Source organism: Mastigoproctus giganteus, chromosome 6 (assembly GCF_048544385.1).
Source record: "Mastigoproctus giganteus isolate SK-2022 chromosome 6, ASM4854438v1, whole genome shotgun sequence".
NCBI lineage: Eukaryota > Metazoa > Arthropoda > Arachnida > Uropygi > Thelyphonidae > Mastigoproctus > Mastigoproctus giganteus.
In genome coordinates, this window is record NC_143580.1 from 45,660,707 (window position 1) to 45,673,834 (window position 13,128).

At 40.5% G+C, this 13,128-nt stretch overlaps 1 protein-coding gene across 8 annotated transcripts in view; it reads left to right on the plus strand.

Annotated features, from left to right (window-relative positions):
• Positions 1-13,128, plus strand: part of LOC150084219 (MAGUK scaffold protein DLG1-like) — an 855,099-nt gene that overhangs the window by 234,050 nt on the left and 607,921 nt on the right. The gene's annotated exons all lie outside the window — the stretch shown is intronic.

Below are 13,128 nucleotides of genomic sequence, written 5' to 3' on the forward strand. Positions count from 1 at the left end.
CATCCCCTTCCTTCTAGAGTTTACATAAGTAAAGAACTCTTTGCTGTTTTTCTTTGCATCCCTTGCCAAGGATTTCTCGTAATCTGCCTTCGCCTGCCTAACCTCCTTTGTAACTTGGTTGCATATCAACTTGTATCTATCATAGGCTTCTGTGTCATGTGTTAATTTGTATGTATCCCATGCATTTTTCTTCTCTGCCATATGCCTCATTAGTTCATCTGACATCCATTTTGGCCTAAACCTTGAACAAAATTTCTTAGTTGGTATGTAAAGCCTAGTAGCTTCCAAGATAAGTTCTTTGAATGCTTCCCATTTTGAATTTGCTGTTGGTAACATCATCAGTTGGTCCCACTGTATAGAATTTAAATACTGTCTCAGTCCATCGTAGTCGCCTTTACGAAAGCAATAACCCTTCCCTTTACCCCTAATGGTAGTTACCTCTTTGAGTAAATCCCACTTCAGCACACTGTGATCACTGCCACCTAGTGGTTCATTTATCTGCAGATTCTTAATGCATGAAGAATCACTGCTGATAATCAAATCAAGAGTATTACTCCCTCTAGTTGCCTCCCGAACATGCTGATGTAGAAAACAATCATCCAATAAATCCACAAAAGCCCTGCTAGTGTGTGAGTAACCAGCCCCCAAAATCCAGTCAATATCTGGGAAATTAAAATCTCCCATTATAAGACACTCTGATTTACTGGCCCATTCTATTTCCTTGTACAGTTCCTTATTATACTCATCAGAGTCATTAGGCCTATAGCACACTCCTGCTCTCAATTTTGATCTCCCAATGTTTATGTCACACCAAACTGACTCCACACTGCACTGTCCAGCGATGTCGACTGGCTTCACTTCCTTGGTTTTTATGTGTTTCTTAACTAATAGCATAACACCTCCCCCCTTCCTATCCTGTCTATCCTTTCTGTAGACGTTGTACTCCCCAAATTGCAGTTCTGCATCCCTTATATCTGTGTGACACCACGTCTCTGATATCCCAACAATATCTGCCTTCGATGTTTTGAGCAATACCTCAAATTCATCAAATTTATTTACTAACCAATAGGGTGCCCTCCTTGAATAGGAGGGCGCTCTGGTCGCGGAAGAAAACAGTCGGTGGATTTTTGGCTGCTGCAAAGGATAAGTATTTTGATACTTTTACCATAGTCTTCGTTAATTAACATACTACACTGTGTTTTACAAAGATATTAAATAGGTTTAGTAGCGTTCGTTAGCTTTTTATTTTGAATTTAACTAGTGATTTTTGGAAGTTACGACTCCCGGTGTTGGCGCCAATATTGTTGAACTAGCCGCCATATTGTAATCGATAAGAAATAGCGCAACGTATATATCTCGAACTGATAGCGTAAGGTATAACGTAATACGAAGCACTGTATTAGGAATCTGTTAGCTTAGTATAGTATTATCAATTAATCAAAAATATTTATTAATCTTATTAAATTCCATTTTTAATTAAACTGTATTTAAACGGAAATCATGACCTGGACCAGAGCTGCGAAGCAACGATCAGAGACTAGCGAGAGTGCTGTGACTCAGGGAAGAAACGAAGGGGTCCATTATATAACGCATCATAGTCTCAAAAAATGGTGTGAAATGTTTGCTGAACTTTCTAAAACGGGACATGATCTAGTCAAGGAGGATGTCTTTGTGTGTGCTAGATGCCTAGAGTGTCAAGAAATTAGGCGCCAACTCGGCGTTCTGATGGGCGTCTATGAGAGCTTGAGGTGTAGGGTAAATGCCCTCGAAGAAATTAATGAGGGGCCCCATCAAGCTCTCAGCTGCCCATCTCCACGGCTGAGCTGAGTCCTGTGCATCAGGCAACACAGAGGCAATCTCCAAGGTAGAATGCACTGGTCCCAAAGGAACTGGTTATTGTGGGCAACTGTATTGCCAGGAAGACGGGGAATGTACTACGCAAGAAGGAAAGGTGGAACAGGACTAAGGTATGTTTGCCAGGGGAAAAAGTTGATAACGTTGTAGAACAGATGCCACCTTTTAAGGTTACAAAAGGTGATATTGTTGTACACACTGGAACTAATGACATTAAGAGTCATTAATTGACATAAAGACTGGAACTAATGACATTTTTCATTGACAAATGTAAAGTACTACATATGGGAAACAGCAACCCCAGAGCAACGTATCAACTCTGTGGTACTACACTGACAGTGGTAGAGAATGAAAGGGACTTGGGGGTGGTTGTGCAGGCAGATATGAAGTTCTCTGAGCAGTGCAGACGGGCTGCAAGAGTAGCTCATGGAGTATTGTCAATGATATACAGAAATTTTTCCAGCAGGGATAAGGAGGTGATTATTCCATTGTATAAGGCGATGGTCAGGCCACACCTAGAGTACTGTATACATGTCTGGAGGCCTCATTTCAAGAAGGATGTAGAGCTGCTGGAACGAGTACAGAGAAGAGCAACAAGATTAGTGAATGGAACAAAGGGGTGTTCTTACGAAGAAAGGCTTAAGTTTTGCGAATTACAGTGTCTGGACACTAGGCACCAGCGAGGTGATCTGATAGAGGTGTACAAAGCCTTGAATGGTTTGAGCATGCTCAGTGCTGATGGGATTCTTCCTCTTGCTCAGAATAATCACCTGAGAGGGCATAAGTTCAAATTGAGGAAAGACAGATGTAGGATAGATGTGCGGAAATTTACCTTTAGCCAGCGGGTGGTTGGTAGGTGGAACAGACTTCCATCCCTTGTCGTGGAAGTTGATAGCCTAAATAAGTTCAAGGCTCAGCTGGACAGGTATTTCGAACGAACAGAGGGGTGAAGTGGAAGTGGTTATTATTTATTTTACTTTATTTTATTATTTTTTTTTTTTTGGCTGATGCTGCATAAGCTTGCTTTCTTGCATCAAATGCCTCTACTAATGCTAATGCTAAGAGTAAGAGATCTGCAGATTTACTCAACAAGTACAGGTCAATGTTGAAAAAACTCGCGAGTTAGGGTTGAATGTAAAAGTGTCTGCAATTCTGCCCAGACACAATAGGAGGGAGTATATGATGAGGGCCTTGTCGATCATTTCGGCCGTGGAGAGAGATTGTGCAAAGCTCAAGGGGTAGAATATTTTTCAGCCTTGTCTGTGCTTGTTGGGATGGAGTACACTTAAATAGAATGGGTGCAAGAATATTTCCTGATGCTATCGAGGCAGTGTTAGGTTGGTCGGAAAACTGTTAGCTTCGGGAATACACCGACTAAAAAGTTAAGTGGCCGTAGGCTGAGGCAAAAGTGATTCTTGCACTTCTTCTATTGGAATGAGCAGCAGCAGCATGGAAAGCAAGGCAATGGAGATTTCCAGGAGTCATAGTGTTAGAGTAACTAAAATTAGAAACAGGTGCACGTATACTTGCATGTACACCAATACTAGGAGTATAGTTAATAAATTTGATGAGCTTGAAGTGCTAGTCAAGACGTCAAAGGCAGATATTGTTGGGATATCAGAGACGTGGGGTCACAGAAATATAAGCAGTGCAGAATTGGAATTTGGGGAGTACAATGTGTATAGAAAGGATAGACAGGACAGGAAGGGAGGAGGGGTTGTGCTGTTAGTTAAGAAACACATAAAATCTAACTAAGTGCATCCATTTGATGTTGGCGGACAATACAATGTAGCCTCTGACATAAGCCCTGGGAAAGGAAAAGTGTGTGTGTGTGTGTTATAGTCCCGGTGAATCTGATGCGTATAATGAGCAGTTGTGCAGAGAAATAGTGAGCCAGTAAATCAGAATGTCTGATAATGGGGGATTTTAATTTTCCATATATTGACTGAAACTTGTGGTTGGTCACTCGCACACTAGCAAGACTTTTTTGACTTTATTGGATGACTGTTTTCTACAGTAGCATGTTCGAGAGGCAACCGGAGGGAGTAATACTCTTGATCTGATTATCAGCAGTCATTATTAATACATTAATAATTTGCAGATAAATGAACCACTGGGTGACAGTGATCACAATGTACTGATATGGGAATTACTTAAAAGATGTAACTACCATCAAGGCTAAAGGGAAGGGCTTTTGCTTTCGTAAAGATGCCTACAGGGGTCTCAGACAATTTTTAAATTCTGTACGGTGGGATCAACTGATGATGTTACCAACGTTGAATTCTAAATGGGAAGCCTTCAGGGACTTAATCTTGGAGGCTACTAATTTTTTCCTTCCAGCTAAGAAATACTGTTCAAGGTTCAGGCCTACATGGATGTCAGATGAATTAATGAGGCTCGCGGCAGCGAATAAAAATGTATGGGATGCATATAAATTATCAGGCGACACAGAAGCCTATGGCAGGTATAAGCTTGTCTGTCATCTAGTCACAAAGGAGGTTAGGCAGGCGAAGGCAGATTACGAGAAATCTTTTGGCAAAGGATGCAAAGAAAAACAGCAAAGAGTTCTTTACTTATGTAAACTCTAGAAGGAAAGGGATGAATCAGATTGGACCACTTAACCTAGATGGATTGACTATTGATGATTATGCACAGGCAGCTGATAAACTGAATGAGTATTTTGCATCTACATTCACACACGAGGAGTTATTCAATGAGGGGAATGCTGGAAGTTTATCAAACTCTAACAGAGAGCCAAGTGGAGGAGAAATTGTTGAAGTTAACCATAAGGAAGGCACCTGAGGTTGCCGGATCTGTCCGGTTATATTAAAGGAGGCAGCAATGGAAGTAAGTAAACCCCTAGTCTTAATTATGAGAGCTTCCTTGGAGTCAGGGGAGGTCCCCATGGACTGCAAATGTTTCACCAATTCACAAAGGGGGTTCAAAAGGTGACACAAGTAACTATATACCTGTTAGTTTAACTTGTGTTCCGGGGAAAATAATGGAGTCACTGGTTAAAGAAACATTGCAGGATCTTCTAGGCAAGACTGCAGTAATAGTTAAGACACCATATGGGTTTGTTAAAAGGAGGTCTTGTCTGACCAATTTGATTGGATACTATGATGTGGTCACAAAGGAACTGAATGTCAAAAATAATTTTGGTTTCATATACTTGGATTTCAAGAAAGCTTTTATACTGTTGCACAAAGAAGATTGCTGGACAAATTGGAGAGGTATGGCATTAAGGGTAAGTTGCTACAATGGATAAAGAAAGGGATTGATGAGTGGGAGACGACAGACAGTGGTAATCAATGGACACTGCTCTTCATGGACAAATGTTATTAGTGGAGTTCCCCAGGGTTCGGTGCTTCGCCCATTGTTGTTTTGTGTATTCATCGATGATATTGATGAAGGTATATCGGGATTAATGTCCAAGTTTGCAGATGATACAAAGGTTGGAGTAGCATACTGTCTTAACAACAGTAAGCTACTCCAACTGGATTTAGACAAGTTGGGCAAATGGGCTGAGAAGTGGCAACTGAAGTTTAACATTGACAAATGCAAAGTACTACATATGGGGCAATAACCCAAAAGAAACGTACCAACTGTGTGGTACTACACTCAGAAGTGGAAAGTGAAAAAGACCTCAGGGTAGTTGTGCAGTCAAATATGAAGTTTGCTGAGCAGTGCAGACGGGCTGCCAGGGGAGATCATGGAGTCTTGTCAATGATATATAGGAATTTTGCTAGCAGGGACAGAGAGGTGTGTTATCCCGTTATACAAACCAATGGTCAGGCCACACCTAGAGTACCGTGTACAGGTCTGGAGGCCTCATTTTAGGAAGGATGCAGAGTTACTAGAACGAGTACAAAGTAGGGCAACAAGATTGGTGAGGGGAACAAAGGGGTGCCCTTACCAAGAAAGGTTTAAGTTCTGCAAATTGCAGCGCTTGGAGAGTTGGCACCTGCGAGCTGATCTGATTGAGGTGTATAAGGCCTTGAATGGGTTGTGCAAGCTGAATGCTGATGGGATTCTACCTCTTGTCCAGATTAAGAACCTGGGGGGGGGGCATAGATTCAAATTGAAAGACAGTAAGCGCATCACCTAGAACGTTTGTTCAACTCCGCCTCGTATCTCTGTGAAGAACAGTATCACTACAAATGGGCCAGATATGTGGGTGACGCAGGTTTGTGTGTATTGTGTGTATTGTGTGTGTGTGTGTTCTGTTCTGGCTTCCTGGCTACCCAGAAGCATCAGTCACCTGGACAGATGATTCTGGGTACACCTCCACACCGCGGGAAAATGGGCCATACTGGGAAGTAAAACACGTACCGTCTGGAAAGTCTTTGACTCACCTGGTATTGTCAGCAGGTGGGCCGGGAACCTCTGAGGGCCCATTCCAGAGGGAAGAGAGGAAAGGGGAAAAAAACTACCCGTGGTGCAGGTTGCAAAAAAAATATAATAATAAAATAAAAAAAATAAAATAGTAATTTAAAAAAAATAAATAAGAATAAAAAATAAATAAAAATAATATATTTTTGAAAAAATAATAATAATAAAAATGCTAGTGGTGCAGGTAAAAATAAAGTAATATTTATATATGAAAAATAAAGTAAAATAAAAATTGATAAGTGGCAAATTTAGCAAAAAAAATGATTTATAAATTTAAAAACATATATTAAACTTATATGTTCAATTTTTTATACCGAGGTGCGCGCTAGTCCTTTTAATGACGATAAAGCATTCTTCCTTGCAAGGAAACTGGTAAAACGCTGAAGTTTTTTTCTTGTAATCTATTATACATTATCAAGCCTTTCTTGAATATATGTTTGCACACGATATTGGCTTCGAGTTTTGCATCTACGAAGATAAATCATATATCATTCGAAAAATGTCTCAACTAGAAATTGAGTTTATGATATTAACCAAATTTCTACGAGTTAATTTTTAAATCGGAAATTAAATAATTGATACGTTTACGCAGGCTAATTGATATTGTAAATTAAAATATTATAAGCATACCAATAGATGTACATTTGTACGCGCAATTTAGTCGACCGTGGTTCAAATCGAATGATTGCTAAACATGGTGATGTTCTTTTATTCGTCTTATTTTGTGAATTCTTATGCTTTATTTGGTCGTCCTAGAGTAGAAACAAAAAAAAAAAAAAAATGTTTATACTGGCATGACCAAATAACTTATTACTACAGATTTACGTAATGAACTGTACAAGCACAGGCGATTTTTTTTTAAATTGTTTCTTTTGACAGAAAAATTGAACGAAGTGACACACACACACACACACACACACACACACACACACACACACACACACACACACACACACACACACACACACACACACAGGGTGTCTCAAAAATATTGGTACAAATGTTTAGAGGAGGTAGGTAACATCTAAAGAAATGTAAATCGCATAGGAACCCATAACCGGAAACGTCGCGGGAAAGTAGTAGCAGAGGCACAAGAAGCAGAAATGGCATCATCATCAGCCATTTTCAATCCACTGCAGGATGAAGGCCTCTCCAGCAACTTTCCGGTTCCTTCTGTTTTGAGCACTGGCCATCCATTTACTACCCACAAACTCATGAATTTCATCTATCCATCTCCAACTTTGTCTTCCAGGTTTTCTTCTAGCTCCTCTTGGATAGCATTCTGTTATTTTCTTAGTCCATCTGTCATCATGTCTTCGGGCTATGTGTCCTGCCCAAGACCATTTTAGTTCTTTAGTTTTGATAAGAATGTCCTTTACTTGAGTTTTTTGCCTAATCCATGTGTTTCTCTTCTTATCTAACAGTCTGATTCCCAATATGATTCGTTCCATTCTTCGCTGTGTAGTTCTCAGTCTCTCTTCCATTCTTTTGGTGAGTGCCCAAGTTTCACTTCCATAAGTCATGGTGGGGAGTATACATTGGTTGATTATTTTACGTTTCAGACAAACTGGGATATTGCTCTTCAGTATGTGACTATATTTCCTGAATGCTATCCATCCAAAATTAATTCTTCTCTTGACTTCCAGCCATTTATCATTATTACAGCTAATAACTTGTCCCAGATAAGTATATGACTCCACCTTTTCAATTACTGCTCCTTCAATCATTATTTCCCTTTCTGTGGCATACTTGTTCATCATTACTTTTGTTTTAGCCATATTCATCTTTAGTCCAAAATCCTTACTAGCTGTGCATAACTGATTAAGATTTTCCTCTAATTCTTTGGGATCATGGCTTATGACCGCAATGTCATCTGCAAATCGTAAATGGTTTAGGTACTCTCCGTTCACATTGACTCCTTTCTGCGATCAGTCTAATCTTCTGAAAGCTTCCTCAAGGGCAGCAGTAAACAGCTTCGGAGATATTGTGTCTCCTTGTCGAACTCCTTTCTCAATTTTAAATTTCCTACTGTCTTTGTCTAGCCTAATAAAGGAGGTAGCACTCTCATATATTTTCTTCAAAATCATAATATATGGGGTATCAATGCCTTGTCTTTCCAGTGCCCGAAACATTGCCTTATGCTGTATGGAGTCAAATGCCTTTTCATAATCCACAAATGCCAGGCATAATGGTGTTTTATATTCATTTGCTTTCTCCATTAGCTGTGATATTACGTGAAGGTGATCCATAGTTGAGAATCCTGTCCTAAAGCCAGCTTGCTCTTTCGGTTGATTCTCATCAAGTATTCTTTCTTATCTGTTAGTAATGACCCTTGTGAACAACTTGTAGATGTGGGATAACAAGCTAATTGGTCTGTAATTTCCAATTTCTGATTTATCTCCTTTCTTATGCAGCAAAACTATGATTGCATTATTCCACTGCTTAGACATCACACCTTTTCTAATGCACTTTGTGAAGAGCCTTGCCAGTTTTTGTGTTATGTCTCTTCCTCCCAATTTTAACAACTCTACAGTAACTTCATCTTCCCCCGGAGCTTTCTGATTCTTCATTTTCTTCAATGCGTGTTCTACCTAATCAGGAAGAATATCGGGTATGTCGTATGTGTTGCTACTTTGCAATCCATCTTCCCCACTGCTGGCATCATTCCCCTGCTCCTTGTATAATTCTCTATAGTAGTCTTCTGCTATTTAATTATGCCTTCTCTGCTGTTTATAAGTACACCATTGCTATTCTTCAGTTTCATATCATTTGTCTTTCTGTATTACTGCTCATGGCTGCTGATTTAAATCCTTTGTTTTCCCTTAATGCTTGTTCTACTTTTGTGTTAAATCTTCTTATGTCCTGTCTGAGTCTCTTTCTGATCGCTTTGCATAACTCAGTATACTCAATTTTCTCCCTGTCAGTGTTTTTCTTGCTCTTCATTTGTCGTCTTTGGTTCATCATGACAAGTGTTTCTTGACTAATTTTTTCTTCTTTGGATTTCTTTTTCCCTATAGGTTTCTTGGGCTTTATCACTTTCAAAAAGTTGTAATATTCCTCTTTCCTTTCCTTTCCTACATCTATATCAAGTGTACATCTTACCATTCTGTGATCACTTCCAACATTTACCTTATTCAGGACGGTAACATCATTCACAATATATCCACCTTCCTGTGCAGAAATGGCACAGGAAGTCTGTGTCATGTGCAGAAATGGCACACGACAGTAATTAGTGACAAACATTTATTTGACATAATATTAACAATGGAGTACGAGATGGATACATTTTATGATGTTACAACAGATGCTCGAAGGTTCCACCATGAGACGTGATGCATGCGTGACACCAACGCAGCATGTATTGGCGGACACGGTCGAACACACCTGGAGTTTCTTTGACAGTAGCATCAGCGCAGACGAGTCTCACCACGAGATCGATTTCCGTCTCCACAGGCGATTCATACACGATAGATTCGAGGGCCACCCTCACAAAGAAATCAAGGCTCGATAAATCAGGTGAGCGTGTGGGCCAGGCAACGGGTCCATCGACGCCCGAAACGCCTGTTCAAATGGTCACGAACACACCTTCCATGATGGGCAGGCGCCCCGTCATGTTGAAACCAAATGTTGCGTCTCACATTTGCTGGAACATCGTCAAGTAACCCTGGTAGAACTCATTCAAGAAAGATCCGATATTTAGCGGAGTTCATGCGGGATGGTAACAGGTATGGGCCGACTAAGCAGTCACCGACCATACCTGCCCACACATTTATTGCGAAGCGATGTTGTGCCTCATTTGGGCGCACACCGTGTGGGCCCTCTTCTAATCCATACACTAGGTGCATGTCTGCCAACTCACAGTTCGTATATCGATACATGCTTTCGTGCGGCGACTACTGCTTGAATGAGTAAACCAGAAATTTTCCCTTTCGCGAACTGATGAACAGCGCCGTGTACCGACTTACGGTGACGTTTCCGGTTATGGGTTCCTATGCGATTCATATTCCTTTAGATGTTACCTACATCCCCTAAACGTTTGTATCAATATTTTTGAGACACCCTGCATATACTGTATATTATCGGGACCGGAATTTACTGATTACGTAAACTGTCTGCTGAAGGCTTGGAGTAGCCGAGTGGTCAGTAGCGAGAATGCAGGTGCACATGCTCTTTGAGTAGACCGTGGTTCTAACCCTAGACTACTAAATGCCTACCGGACTAGCCGAGTGGGTAAAGTACCTGCCTGGCAACCCAAAGGTCGCGGGTTCGAATCCCGCCTCGGGCTAGGATCAAAGTACTGCAAAAACCTTGGGAGGTGCATTATGGCCACAGATGCCGATGCGCCAACAACTACCAAAAAAAAAAAATAATAATAATAAAAAAAAATAAATAAAAAATAATAGACTACTAAATATGATTAACGATTGTATCCATGATTTATCTATATTCCTCTGACCTATTGGTCGTGTCTGAGTATAAACAAGAATGTTCAGCTGAAGCCTTATTTTTGACCTTTATATTATCCATATCTTTAATTTGATAATTTGGTAAATTTGATAACTTGCTGATTGATGGACTTCTTTCAATTTATAACACTGTGTTAAGCATGGTATCTTCTCAGAATCCAAGAATGCTTTCAAAGTTCATCCGGTCCGAAGGTTCAAGTGTCACAGTTCCATCTAGTCTCAGTGACGCCTTTACCTCTGACTTCTGGACAAGCCCATCTGCTAATCTTCACCAACCACCTGCTACCACCTGAAATTCACGATGCAGTTAAAAATAGGTCAGCTGTTACCTCCTATATACACAACCAGTATCATTCTATAGGCTTTTTGAGGCTGTCTAATGAACTTGCAATAACGTATCTAGATGCTACATTTTGACGCAGTAGTGTACCTAGGCTCATAGGCCCTATGGAGACCCACTTTCACGTTAGATGGTACACGCTTCACTTTTTCTCATTACTCCTAGCAACAGAACAATCCACTTCAATTTTGGAAAAAGAACTCTCTCTCTGTCTCGAAAAGTTATTGCAGTGCTTCCCCAGACTGGTGTGCTCTCTCATCTTCTCTTCACAGCGTGACTTCTACATTTACTGTCCGAAAGATCAAATTTTATTTGCTCTGCCGATGTTATGAAGCTGATAGCCAAAATTAGATTCATGGATGATCCACAAAGCATTACACAAAACATTGATAAGTTACTGAGCCCCTTCGCATCTTATGTATATCCTCCTAGTGTAGGAATGCACTTAACCCACAAAAAGTCGGCAGTCTTGATCCTAAGTGAAACGTGACTAAATGGAGATCAGCGCCAATTTGGATGACATGCCTATCCCATCTTGGCGTTACCTTTGACTGTCGGCTTAGATTTAACAGTGACCCAGTATTGTTTCGCTTAAAGGTACTAAATTTAGTATGACAGGCCAAGCAGTATTTTGTTTACGTCATAGATCAACATATAACTAGAAAATAACGTTAACATGGGTAACCTATCCGTCACTTCTGTGTAGTACAGAGATGTGGAGCCCAGCAGCTCAAACAAACATTAACCCTTGTTTGCTAACGAGTTCTGGCGATAGTCGGAAGCGAAAAAACGCTCTGTCAACGTAAACTCGAGAACAAATGCCTTAGCCTCTATGCTTCAGATTCCGAGCCCTCCTTTCAAAAAATACATAATGATCATAAAAATGGTCACAAGAACTACAGGGGGTCCCAAAAAAGGTGTAACCAATTTTAAATGTTTGTAACAAATATTAATGATAGAAACACAAAACCTTTTGTGTTTCTATTATTCTTTTCTTTTATTCTGCAGCTTATCAGATAGATATTTTGCATGGAATCCTTTGTTTATACGTATACCGATTTACACCAAAGTGAATATTTTTCGCGGAGTGTTAGCGAGATAATTCTCCCTTAATAGAGAATGATTGTCCTAATAAAAGTTCGCAGCTGTTATTACAAGTTCTGTGTATATGCTCCACTTCGAACATTTTAAAGTTTCTAAGCTTTCAGTGATTTCTGAATAGGTCCCCGAAGAATTTTTTTTAAAAAATCTATTGGGGACCTATTCGTGGAATCCTTTGTTGGTTGGTTATTAGAAGTTTTATGGCGCATCTAAGGGGGAATCCTTTGTGGATTCCACGAATAGGTTCGCAATGGATATCCAAGTAAACATTGAGCCGTGTTAGTAGACTTGTTCAGGCAGTGTTGTGCTTCCGTCCAGACTGAACTCAACGGTTCCATCAGGACGACTATAACTAATCATACTCAGCCTCAGGAAGAAGCAGTAGCTGAGTTTGACCGGGTGACTAAGCCGGTCAGGAAGTTCGTTTCTTTTTCTGCCAAAGGAACTAAGGCTGTGACGGGTCTGTATGTAGTGTTTGTAATTGCGTTTATAATACAGTCAGTTTGTCTGTTTTGCTGGATGAAAAAACTGACTTTCCTGGGGGGGGGGGAGAAGCCATATAAACCGAGAACAAATAGCTCGGCCATTGTGTGTATTGTATCCTGTCAAGCAGCACCGGACATTTTCCCCCAACTCTGCGCTGTAACTCTCGTGAAGCATACAGAACAGGCCAAATAGTGTGGTTAGTTAGTGAGCGTTTGTGTAATGGTAGTGTGGGCTGTGTTGGTCTGTTGTTCATTTGGTCCGTGGAACACTGCCGACCGCTAGGTTCTGTCCACCGGCACGGGCCAGGTAAGTAATGTCTCTTGCGGGATCGACCCCAGAGATTTCCGTGAAGGGCACAAAGTGGGCCATAGCGTCCCATCTTGACGCTCTTAGTTACTTGGGCTTGTTACGCACAGCAAAAAAATTTTTTTAGTTCCCAAGCTGAAGTAGTGTTACTGTCGGTTTTGTTTGTCGTTGTTTTCTGGCAGT